This window comes from Nelumbo nucifera, chromosome 3, assembly GCF_055504915.1.
Source record: "Nelumbo nucifera cultivar China Antique chromosome 3, China Antique-T2T, whole genome shotgun sequence".
NCBI classification, from domain to species: domain Eukaryota; kingdom Viridiplantae; phylum Streptophyta; class Magnoliopsida; order Proteales; family Nelumbonaceae; genus Nelumbo; species Nelumbo nucifera.
The window spans coordinates 42,834,789-42,846,058 of NC_142651.1; positions in this window are offsets into that span (position 1 = coordinate 42,834,789).

Here is an 11,270-nt window from a genome sequence, read left to right on the forward strand (position 1 = left end):
GATTGAGCTTTTTCAAAAAAGTCTGGCCCAAGCCCGAGTCTGTCTTGATACTATATTAAATAATAAAATATATTTTATTTAATAAATATATATAATATTTTTTGTTTTTTGTTTTTTTCTTTTTTTCCAAGTAATAATGAGATGTTTATTATTTTTGAGTTCTGAAGGTTTTTAAAATAAACAAAACACTTTTTTATTGAATGAAAAAGAAAAAAAAATATGTTTTCAAATTTCTAGTCGGGCCCGGGCTTCGGGCTTTATATGAGGGCCGGGCTCGGGCCTGAGTGTATTCTATTGATACATATAAAAAGCCCGACCCGACCCATGAACAGGTCTACTTTTCACCTAGAGCTGTAAAGTGGCTTGTATCGCTCATGGGCTGACACAGCTTGTCGCAATACCGGTCATGTTAGGTGTGGTGCAGTCACTATAGCAATTGGACTATGTTGTGTTTTGGTTTTGAAGCTCTAGTCTAGCACAACACGACACGACATAGCCCACTTCACGGGCTGGCATGGCATGACATGAAGCTAGTCCACTATGGGTCATATTGACCCACTTCAAATATAACCGTTGGGGAGGTCCCCACTGGCTAATTTTTTCTTTTTGGGATGATTTTTACATAAATACCCCTAACAATTATAAACAAATAATTTGGAGGGTATTTATGTATTTTAGCTTTGAGGGGAGGAAAAATGATAAAAATGCCCCCCCTAAGGCCCTAACAATTGTATAACAACTAATTGGGGGGCATTTTGGTTGTGATAATTAACTTTGTGAAAGACCAAAATACTCCTTTCAACAACTTTAAATTGACTGGTTTTAAGGGTATTTTGGTCAATTAAATTAATTCCAATTCCTATAAATACCCTTACCCTTACTCATTCTCATGACACCAATTCTCATATTCTCTGATACTTTCTTAATTCTTGCTCTCTAATCCCTAATTCTCAAATTAATTCAAGTTTTAATAAGAAAAAGATTTGCTCAAGTATCAAATTAGCAATTTGGGAGGCTTAAAAGCTTTATCACCTGAAATTAAGTTGGGATTTTGAATTGGTAGATCGAGTAAGTAGTAATTAATTTTCACCCTTTAAGGCTTTAATACTATAATTTTTTTTTTAAATGATTGCTTTCTCTCAAAATCCCTTTCCCAACATGTTCGTCTTTGAGGATGTCTAGTTACAATGCTACAACATTGAGATGGGTGCTAGTAGTTTTATGGCTGATGTTGTCAAAGACCCCTAGTATTACTAATAGGAGTGGAAGGAAAGATCACCCAAGGGCCAAGTCTAGAAAATGTTTATTATAAAAACTTTTGCGAGGAAGGGAAAAACTTAATGTAAGAGTGATTTTAGTTATAGCAACAAGGATGGTACTAGCCATTTGGCTAGAAATATGGCTAGTCATGTGAAAAATAAAAACAATCCAAATTAAACACAAATTTGGCATGGGTTTTTGATAATTTTGATTAATACTGAAAAAAATGAGATAAGAATTAGTTAAGTATATTGTGCATGTTGAAAAACCATTTTTATTAGCTAAAGAACCTAAGCTAAAAAGAGTTCTACAATAACCAATAAATTTCCAATTTTAAGAAGTTTCTAGAAATACTATTAAAGAAGATGCTCTAAAAATTTTTATTCATATAAAGAAAATTAAATTCCTACCTTGTCAAAACTTAATTTTAAAATTTTACTTACATCTAATATTTAGACTTCCAAATATAATATTAATTATATTTTTGTTATGGGGCATTTTATTAATAAAAATTGGTTTTTATAAAAAAGAATTTTAACTTTTACAAGACTTAAAATGACCACATACTGGCCCAAAAATTGTTGCTAGTATAATATCAAGTACTTTACTTAAGGAATTGAAAATAATGATTTTTCTATTAGTTCTGATAATGTTAGTAATAATGATTCAACAATAAAAATTTTAAGATCTCAATTAAAACCACATTTAATTAGTAAATTATTTCATATTAGGTGTGCATGTCACATCTTAAACTTATGTGTACAATATGCTTTAAATATTATTTTTCCACAGACTTTTAAAATTAGAAATTGTATTATGTATATTAGAAGTTCTAGAATGAGAAAACAAGAATTTAAATGTTTATGATAAAAATATGGTCTAATATATAGAAATTTCATATTAAATGCTCAATATAGTTGTCAAAAATATGGTGTAAATATAGAAATTTTATGTTAGAAAGTTGTTTTTCATATAAAGGCATTCCTAATAATTTTAACAATGAGAAAATGCCCCGTAATTTTATAACTAATGATGATGATAATTGGAAAATTGTAATTTGTATAAAAGACATTTTACATATTTTTATGATACAACTAATGCATTTTTTAGGTGTATATCAGCTATTATTTCGTGTTTTAGTCAATCAATTATTTATAATTAGTGTTTTTTTAAATATAGAAAGAATTCACAATTTCAAAATATTATTGAAGTAATGAAATTTAAATTTAAAAAATATTTCTCCAATATATTTCTATTTGCAATATTAAATCCTAGGATTAAAAAATGGTTTAAATGTTTTACATGAATCTTATTATGAAAATATGTAAAGTGAAATTAGAACAAAAAATGAAGTTAATAATTTATTATTTGAAATGTATAGTGCATATGAATCTCAACTATTATCACTGTAACAAATTCCCTCAACTTTTAGGAATTAAATAACTTTTATATTTTAGCCAAATAAAAGAAGATGGAAAAAGTTATCCATATATTGCTTGCCACCATGGCATGTGATATACTAACCCCTCTAGTATCCATAGTTCCTTTGGAATCTTATTTTAGTGCAAAAATTAAGATATTGGATGATAATATAAGCTTCATAAACGATGAAAGCTTCAAAATGTGTATATGTTTGAAGGATTGGCAAGATGTTAAAGGCAATTTGCAAGATCAAAAAGGGCATGACACTTCAATTGATGGTTCACCAGACGTAGATGATTCAAATCAAGATCAAGAAGATAAAGGAGGTGGAACTTAGAGTTGAAGAAAATAATGAAGCCAATATTTTTCTGTATACTGAATAATTACATAACATTTTTAAAATTATTGTAAATTTTGTTTTTAAATTTACTTTAAATTTACTTTATAGTTCTTTATAGTCTTTTCAATACCACAAGATAATTTTATATTATTTTTATATTTTATTCCAATTCCATTGTAAGTTTTCACTTTTTTTACTTTGTATTCATTAAATTCAAATGAAATAATTTTTTTAAAATTTTCTTTTCAATTTGTTGTCTATTTTATATTTTGTTTGTTAAATTTTTATTTTTATCGAATCTTTTGTCATTTTTACTTACCAAAAAATGAAAAATGACAAAAACAGAGGCCCATGGCCCAACCCTAGGCTAGGCCCATGGCATAGCCTGAAACGGCATGGTCCCACCTAAGCTCATGCCACGAGCTGTGTTGGGCGTAGGGTTTTGGGCTAAGAGAGCATGACCTACCTTGGCTTGCATGACGGCACGGCATGACCCGGTACAGCAAGGGTAGCTTGGAAAAGTGGGTTGTATTTGCCAAGAACGGCCCACATCACACCTCTACCTTCGAGAGGAAGTTGCTAAAATTTAATGAAACAAAAGTGCCCACTAAACGAACAATAGAAACAAAAGAGGTATAAGTATAAAATATGAAAACAGAAAAATAGATTGGGAACATCTCCCGTGCTCTTGGGAAGATGTTCCGAATGCACGGGTGGATGGGTAGTGGGGAGCCGAACTCTAAGAATGAAATTTCACATGTTGGGGGGAATGAGCAACTTGTTGGTAGTAATGAATTCATTCCTAGTCTCCCACATAGTCCTCAACATGTTAGGGTTTTCTTAATTTGCACAACAATTAAATTAGGTTGTAATCCAAATTGTTTGGGTTTCAAACTATAAGAAATTATTTAATATTTTTCATTTTTTTTACAATAAAAAATGGATTTATCTCTCCTATGAATGTAGATGGTAAAGCCAAGCCATATAAATCGTTCATGTTCATTGTATTTATTTCTCCTTTATCTTAATTGGATTCATTATTTTTGTTGTCATTAGACATTTTTTTTTTTGTAGTTTTCAAAAGTAGAAGAAAGGGAAAAGAACATAAAGAAAAGAAATATAAAGGACCATGAATGGATATTATCATTATAGATGTAGCAATTTTTGTTTAGCATTTGTTAAACTACTGATCAACTAAATATAGAAGCATGGTTGGCATAATAAAAACAAAATTTATTAGTTTTAACTAGAATATGTCATCATAAATTGGCAAGGTTGTTAAAATCGAACCAGACAATGAACCGATCAGGGGTCCAGTTCCTGGGTCAAATGGTTTGATCATTCGAACCGAACAGATGGTCCATTGACAAAAAATAAAAACGGCCAAAACCGCTGAATGGTTTGAGCGGTTCAACTGTCCGAGTCAACGGTTTGTTGATCAAATCAACGTTTTTTGGCAAAATAACAGTTTTGGGGTAAAACATAACCAATCACCTGATCGGTTCCCAGTTTTTCTGGTCTAACCGTCGAGTCTAATCCAATTTTGAAAACCATATAAATTGGCACATAAATGTTATTTGATACTATTTGTGATTAAAATAGTATCAAATTGGTGTTATTATTTGAAGTGAACAAGTGATGAAGTCTAATCTTTATTCAATTAACTCTCACATGTGATGTGACAAAATACATCTCTCACCAATGTATATTCATCAATCCAGAACATTAAGGCTCAGTTTAGGAGTATAAATACAAATTTGTAGAGTACGAAACCTTCCTTACTTTTCATATTATTTTGTATGTATTTGTACTGTACATATTTGTATTTGTATTTCTTCCAAGGCTCAATTTAGAAGGAATACAAATGCAAATATATAAATTATATAACCTTGTATTTTATATTATTTTTTATGTATTTGCACTATACATATTTGTATTTGTACTCTTTCTAAACCGAGCCTTAGCAATTATATTTGCTAATATGTATATGTATATGCACAGTACATATTTGCATTTATACTCTTTTCAAATTAAGCCTTATCAATTGTATCAATTCAAAAGTTCAAACGCAACCTTAGTCTCAACTACTAACCCGATGCCATCCATCTCCTTTTATCTAGTGAATTCTTTTCTTGTGACCCTTGTTGCAGACTTCAAATATAATCTGGCAACTTCCAATTATTTTTGAACATGTATCCCAGCTCTCAAAAATTTCAAAATAAGCCATGACTCGTTAGAAATATTAAAAATAATTAAACCCTTTTTTTTTATTTATACCCTTTTCCATTCAAATTGAGTTTCTCTCTTCTCTCACCCTCCTCTTCTTTGTCCAAAGCACTTGTAAATTAATCTGGTGAGTGGTAACACGAAATGAACACGTTGAAGGGAGATCGGCTTCAGTTAGTGCAAGGCCCGTTTGAACACTGTTTGAACTGCTTTTACAGCCTTTTATCGGGATCATCTTCGCATTTCTATGTTTTATTTTATAAGAAAATATTTCCAATGAAAGGCTATAATGAATGTTTGAACAGGCTTCGCACTCACTGGATCCGGTTTCTGTTGAAGGGTGGTAAAGACAGCTCGAAACATACCTTCTCTCCCTCCCCTCTTCTTTCATTACAACTTTTCTCTTCTCTCACCCACCTCTTCTCCATCCTATTCAAGTGACGGGTCAAGGTAATAACAAAGTGCCAATTGCAGCAATCAAATGTAGAGGGAAAGTAAGCAAACACATTACCGTATTGGTATCCAGATTAAACAATCAAATATGGAGGTGATAACAGAGTGCAGAATTTCATATGTATACCAAATTACCAAGAGGCTAATAGCAGTTGATCACGTGACAGAATTTTATATGTTTTTTTAAGGCAAAACATTATATTTCATTCAACTATGAAACTTGTATGGATATAGAGTAGTGATTATGGTACCAAGCAAGAAAGTACAGAAATATTGTATAAAAATACAAAGTGGTAACAGTACCAATTAACAATACATGTATCTAGGAAGAACAAAATATTCATAGTGGATAAAAGAGAAAATGAAGAAGCTTCTGCAACATACAAAATATGAATTAGAATCACCAATAGAAGAGATAAATGAGTGCATCCCCAACCACTGAAAGAGAGGGATAAATAAAAGAAAAAAATGAAGAAACTTCTACAACATACAAAACGTGAGATAGAATCACCAATAGAAGAGATAAATGAATGCATTTCCAACCACTGAAAGAAAGAGATAAATACAATAGTGATTTGTCATAATTTTAACCATCCAAAATCATAAGGGCTGGAACTAAATAAAACTTTAAAAGTCTAGAACCATAACTGTCACAACTGTTATTGTCAAAACTGGAAGTTTAACCACACAGTAAAAGTAACCACCGGAAGTTTAGGCAGTCACAATTCCGGGTGATTAAAGTTCAGTTGACTGTCAATAAATATATGTATTTTTTTTTGGTTTTGTAGTAAATAAGCATTTAATTGGATTTTCAGACCAGGGAACTGAATGAAATGCTTTTTCGAAACAGAGAAAAAAAAATGAAAAAAGAAACAAAAGTTCCAGGATGGGTCCAACCGGAGGTCTGTACCTCCTTCAAAATGCAAGACGATGCTAGCTACATAGCCTACATTCACTGTGTTCATGTTGTAACCTCTCAAGTCATAGCATGTGTCGAAGGATGGATACGGTGATGGCACCAGTGGGTAGTTTGACATTGCTTGCCGGAAGGCCGACCGAAGGGTATCATAGGCCGACGGTGGTAGGCGACTGATAACAGTGCCAGAGTCTATGATGGTTCCAACTTCCAAGGGTTGTAAACGCTGAAGAATCAATAAGCAATATTTCTCCCCCAACACTTATTCCAATTAGTTGAACGAAATAGAAGTCTGGTAGCGAGGGTTTGTCATCAACTGTGTGTAGTTGACAGCAGAGGAAGTTGCACTGGTTTGTTCACCAAATGCCAAGTACCCAGTGGAGCTTCCTGAAGGCGGGTGACAATAAGAGAAAATTTTTCCATATGTATGTATTTGCGGTTTGAGACACCAGAGATACTGGGCTAGTTACACCCCAAACCAAGAATCCCGGCTTGCTTTAGCACCAATGAGACTATTTTGCTGACCACACCCAAATGGAAAGTTAGGGAAGACGTCGGAGGGTGTTACTGTAAGAGTTTCTTGGAGAACCCAATGAAGAAGGATTGATCACCGTAATGGGCCTCGTAAATGCAGGCACAGGTGCAAAGAGGAGAGTGGAATGTGGCCCAATAGACTTGAGAGCACTCGGCTGAACAATATATATATATATATATATATGTGGTGCATGCTCTGTGGGGCATTAATCTGAACTTAAAAATTCTGGAAACATACCAATATGGCACATGATGGACTAGGTTATTTATCAAACAGCTTAGATCTTTAGCCTTAATTTAGAAAGAGTACAAATACAAGTATATACAAATGCATACAAAATATAAAATTTTGTACTGTACATATTTGTATTTATATTTATACTCCTTCTTCGGAACAGAGCTTTAAAGACAAGACCCAAAAAACTCGTTACATCTTAAAGACATACCAATATGGCACATCATTTTAGAGCTCATTCAGGAAAGCTTTTTCGTTGATTAGAAGAACTACCAAAATTAGCTTCATCAGAAAGTTGATTTTTCAGCTCAAGAGCAGTATTTTTAGGCTTTTCAGGGTTTTCATCACCAAACGGCAAACACAACTTCATAGGAACTTGGCTTCAGTCAGTGCAAGGTCCATATTCGAACCTCGGTGTAACGGGCCCGTTGCACTAACTGAAGCCAATCTCATTTCATGGCGTTCCATGTGGGATCTACCTTGCAATACTAGAAGCCGCTGTGGGAAAGCCCTCCCGGCCCAAACGACAACTTAGAGAACAGAAGTGCACTAACATAAATGTGCAATAATTTCCTCTAGGGCTGATGAGCAACTTGTTGCAGGCAGTAATGATGAATTGACTGCAATCTCCACTGTGCCTCCTCTATAGGCCTCAACATCATACCAACTGTTGAAGAGAAGTAATAAAAGAAGAGCGCTAAACAATTGCTGCTGCTACCGCTATTTATAGAGGTAAAAGAAGGATTTTATAGACCCAGGAGTAAGCATTTAGTTGGTTTTAGACAGGAGAACTGAAAGAATTGGAATTAGCTAAACGCATTGGCTGTGTAGTGTTCAATTAAACCTATCTCCAACTGAATTGCAAAAGATTCCCCATGTAGCAAAATCAAATCGTTGGAACATTAAACATTGGGAATCTTTTATGGATAGAAAATAGGAGAGAAATTGTTCAAAGTAGATGGAGGAAAAGTTTTCAAAGTCATTAAAACCTAGTATGAACACACCAGTGTTTCATACAGATGGAATCCCCACACATTTGAGACATACTTACTTGCATGAGATCCACACATGGTTTGTCGAATCTGTAAATAATGGAACCTCTAACGCAAGTAAAACTGAAAGCAACCATTTTGTCGCAGTGGACTGCAGATCAAATAGAACCGGAAGTCTTCATAACAAAACCAAAATGTGGCCCAGACAGAATTAATTAGTCAGAATGAGACTTTCTACATGTACTCCAAAGTAGAGATTGTTGAGAATGAGACTTTTCTCTAGTATATTGCGAGAGCTGTTCGATCCCTTGTCTCCAGGTATAGTGTAAAATGTGAATCACAATTTCCCTCTCCCTTTCCAATTCCCTCCATCTCTCTCTTTCTCTGTTAAAGGACATTCATATACATGCAGTAGACTTCATGTCAAAGTCCATCGCGTGGTCATTACATGCGATGGACTTCTACTTAAACTCTAATCATTCCCTTATCTTGATAGACTCTATCTGATAGAGTTATATTGTAACTCAAATTAATTTCTTAATTTGAGTGCTGTACCTAAACTCTAACAGTTGTTTTCTATTCAAACTTAATCTAGTCATCTATAAATAGATCAAGATTAGATTAACCTTATTATCGAATCATTCCCTCAATTTTCTCTCTTCCTGTTTTCTATCTTGGTATCAGAGCCTACCCAAGATGGCCTCCAATAGTTTGATTTCTGCTTCATCTTAGAATTCTCAGTTGAATGTATCCTCAATCGGCAGCTTGGTCCATTCTTCCATCTCCAACTCTTCTCACTATCTCCCCATTAAACTGAGTAGGACAACTATCTACTTTGGAAGGCCCAACTTCTGCCTGTTTTCTACACTCATAAAGTCATGGGCATCGTCAACGGTTCCATCAAAGCTCCCTTAAAGGAAATAGATGATCCTAATGACCCTAATACCAAGATACTGAACCCCGCGTATGCTGACTGGTTTCAACAGGACCAGCAGGTGCTCAGCTGGATTATCTCTAGTCTCACCAAAGGAATCTTCTCTCAAGTGGTAGGTCATCGTTCATCTCATGAGGTATGGACTACCCTTGCAAAATCCTTCTCTGCTCATTCCCAATCTCAGATTCTTCAAATGCGTAGATAGCTACAAAGTTTGAACAAGGAAATTTTTTCTATTACTAAATATATTAACAAAGCTAAGTGTCTATCTGATAATTTGTCTGCTATTGCCGACCCCATTAGCTCTATAGACCTTGTTCTTTTTGTTTTATCCGAGCTAAGTCAAGAATATGAATCAGTGGTAACTACAATTTCAAATCACCCTGATTTTGATAAGCTCGGAATTGATGACGTTCTAGGCATTCTCCTTAGTCATGAAGCTTGGTTAGAAAAACAACATCCTTTGGCTATGGATACTCCACCATCAACTAATCTCAGCTCATTTAACGCTAAAAATCAATCCAATTTGTTGTCTCAACAGCAGCCCTACATTGGTTCTTCTTCTTCTGGTGGCCGAGGACATGGCCACAACAATTTTGATGAATGATCTACTAGAGGTCGCAGTTGTGGACAATCCACTATAATATGTCAAGTTTGTAACACTCCGGGACATGAAGCTCTTAAATGTTGATGTCGGTATGATCTCAACTTCAATAATTTGCAAATCGAAGAACCCAAGTCGACAGCCTTCCATGGAGGTCCTCCAATTTTGATTCAACCTGGTATCCTAACTCTGGCCCCACTCATCATATGACACCAGACTTAGAAAATCTGCAACATCGATTGGATTACGAAAGTCCAGATCAAGTTAAAGTTGGCAATAGGGCAGGTTTACCGATTTCTAATATTGGTTCTTCGTTAATATCCCATTAACATACTTTTAAATTGACTGATTTAATGCATGTACCACATATTTCGAATAACCTCTTATCTATTAGCAAATTTACTCGTGATAATGATCTCTTCTTTGAATTACATCGGGATTATTTTGTTTTGAAGGACTATACGGGGAGAAAAAATCTGCGAGCACCTAGTAGAGACGGGCTTTATTGTTTCCCGGGTAGATTCGACATCAAAAATGATCATCCAATAGATTTCATAGGAGAACGTACTTCAGTTCAAGGCTAGCATCAATGACTAGGACATCCAGCTCTTCGTGTGGTTTGCCAAGTGATTTCCGATTTCAGACTCCCTTCTTATGTTAATACTACTTCATCTATGTGTGAGTCTTGTTAGCTAGGGAAAAGTCGTCTGCATTTGTCATCTTCTGTTAATTAGTCTAGTGCTCCATTAGATTTGATTTTTTCAAATGTTTGGGGTCCTGCCCCTATTGCATCCAATCATGGGTATAGATACTATGTAATTTTTATGGATGATTACAATAAGCTTACTTGGTTATTCTTGATTAAAAATAAATCCGATGTATTTGATATTTTTCTTAAATTCAAGAAACATGTAGAAGTGTTATTTGAAAGACACATTAAGTGATTACAATCCGATTGGGGAGGAGAATACAGACGACTATCGACTTTTCTGGTTGATCACGACATTTCCCATCGTCTTGCTTGTCCGCATACTCATGAATAGAACAGTTCCATAGAATGGAAGCATCGTCACATCATTGAATCTACCCTTCCTCTACCAATGTCCTCAACTCTCCCCTTCACCTTCTGGAATGATGAGCATCTACAACTATCTATCTTATTAATCAGCTTCCATCCAAGGTACCACACAACTGCATGATGACCCGCCACCATCAAAGTCCTTGACCTCTTATTTACCGAGAAAACTCGTCACCTCAACTCGCTTTTCTTCATCTATGGCTGCTCCTTCCTAACTAGTTGATAGTACCACCTCGCCATCACCCTCTCCTCCATGAGGTACCTGGCGTGTCTAGG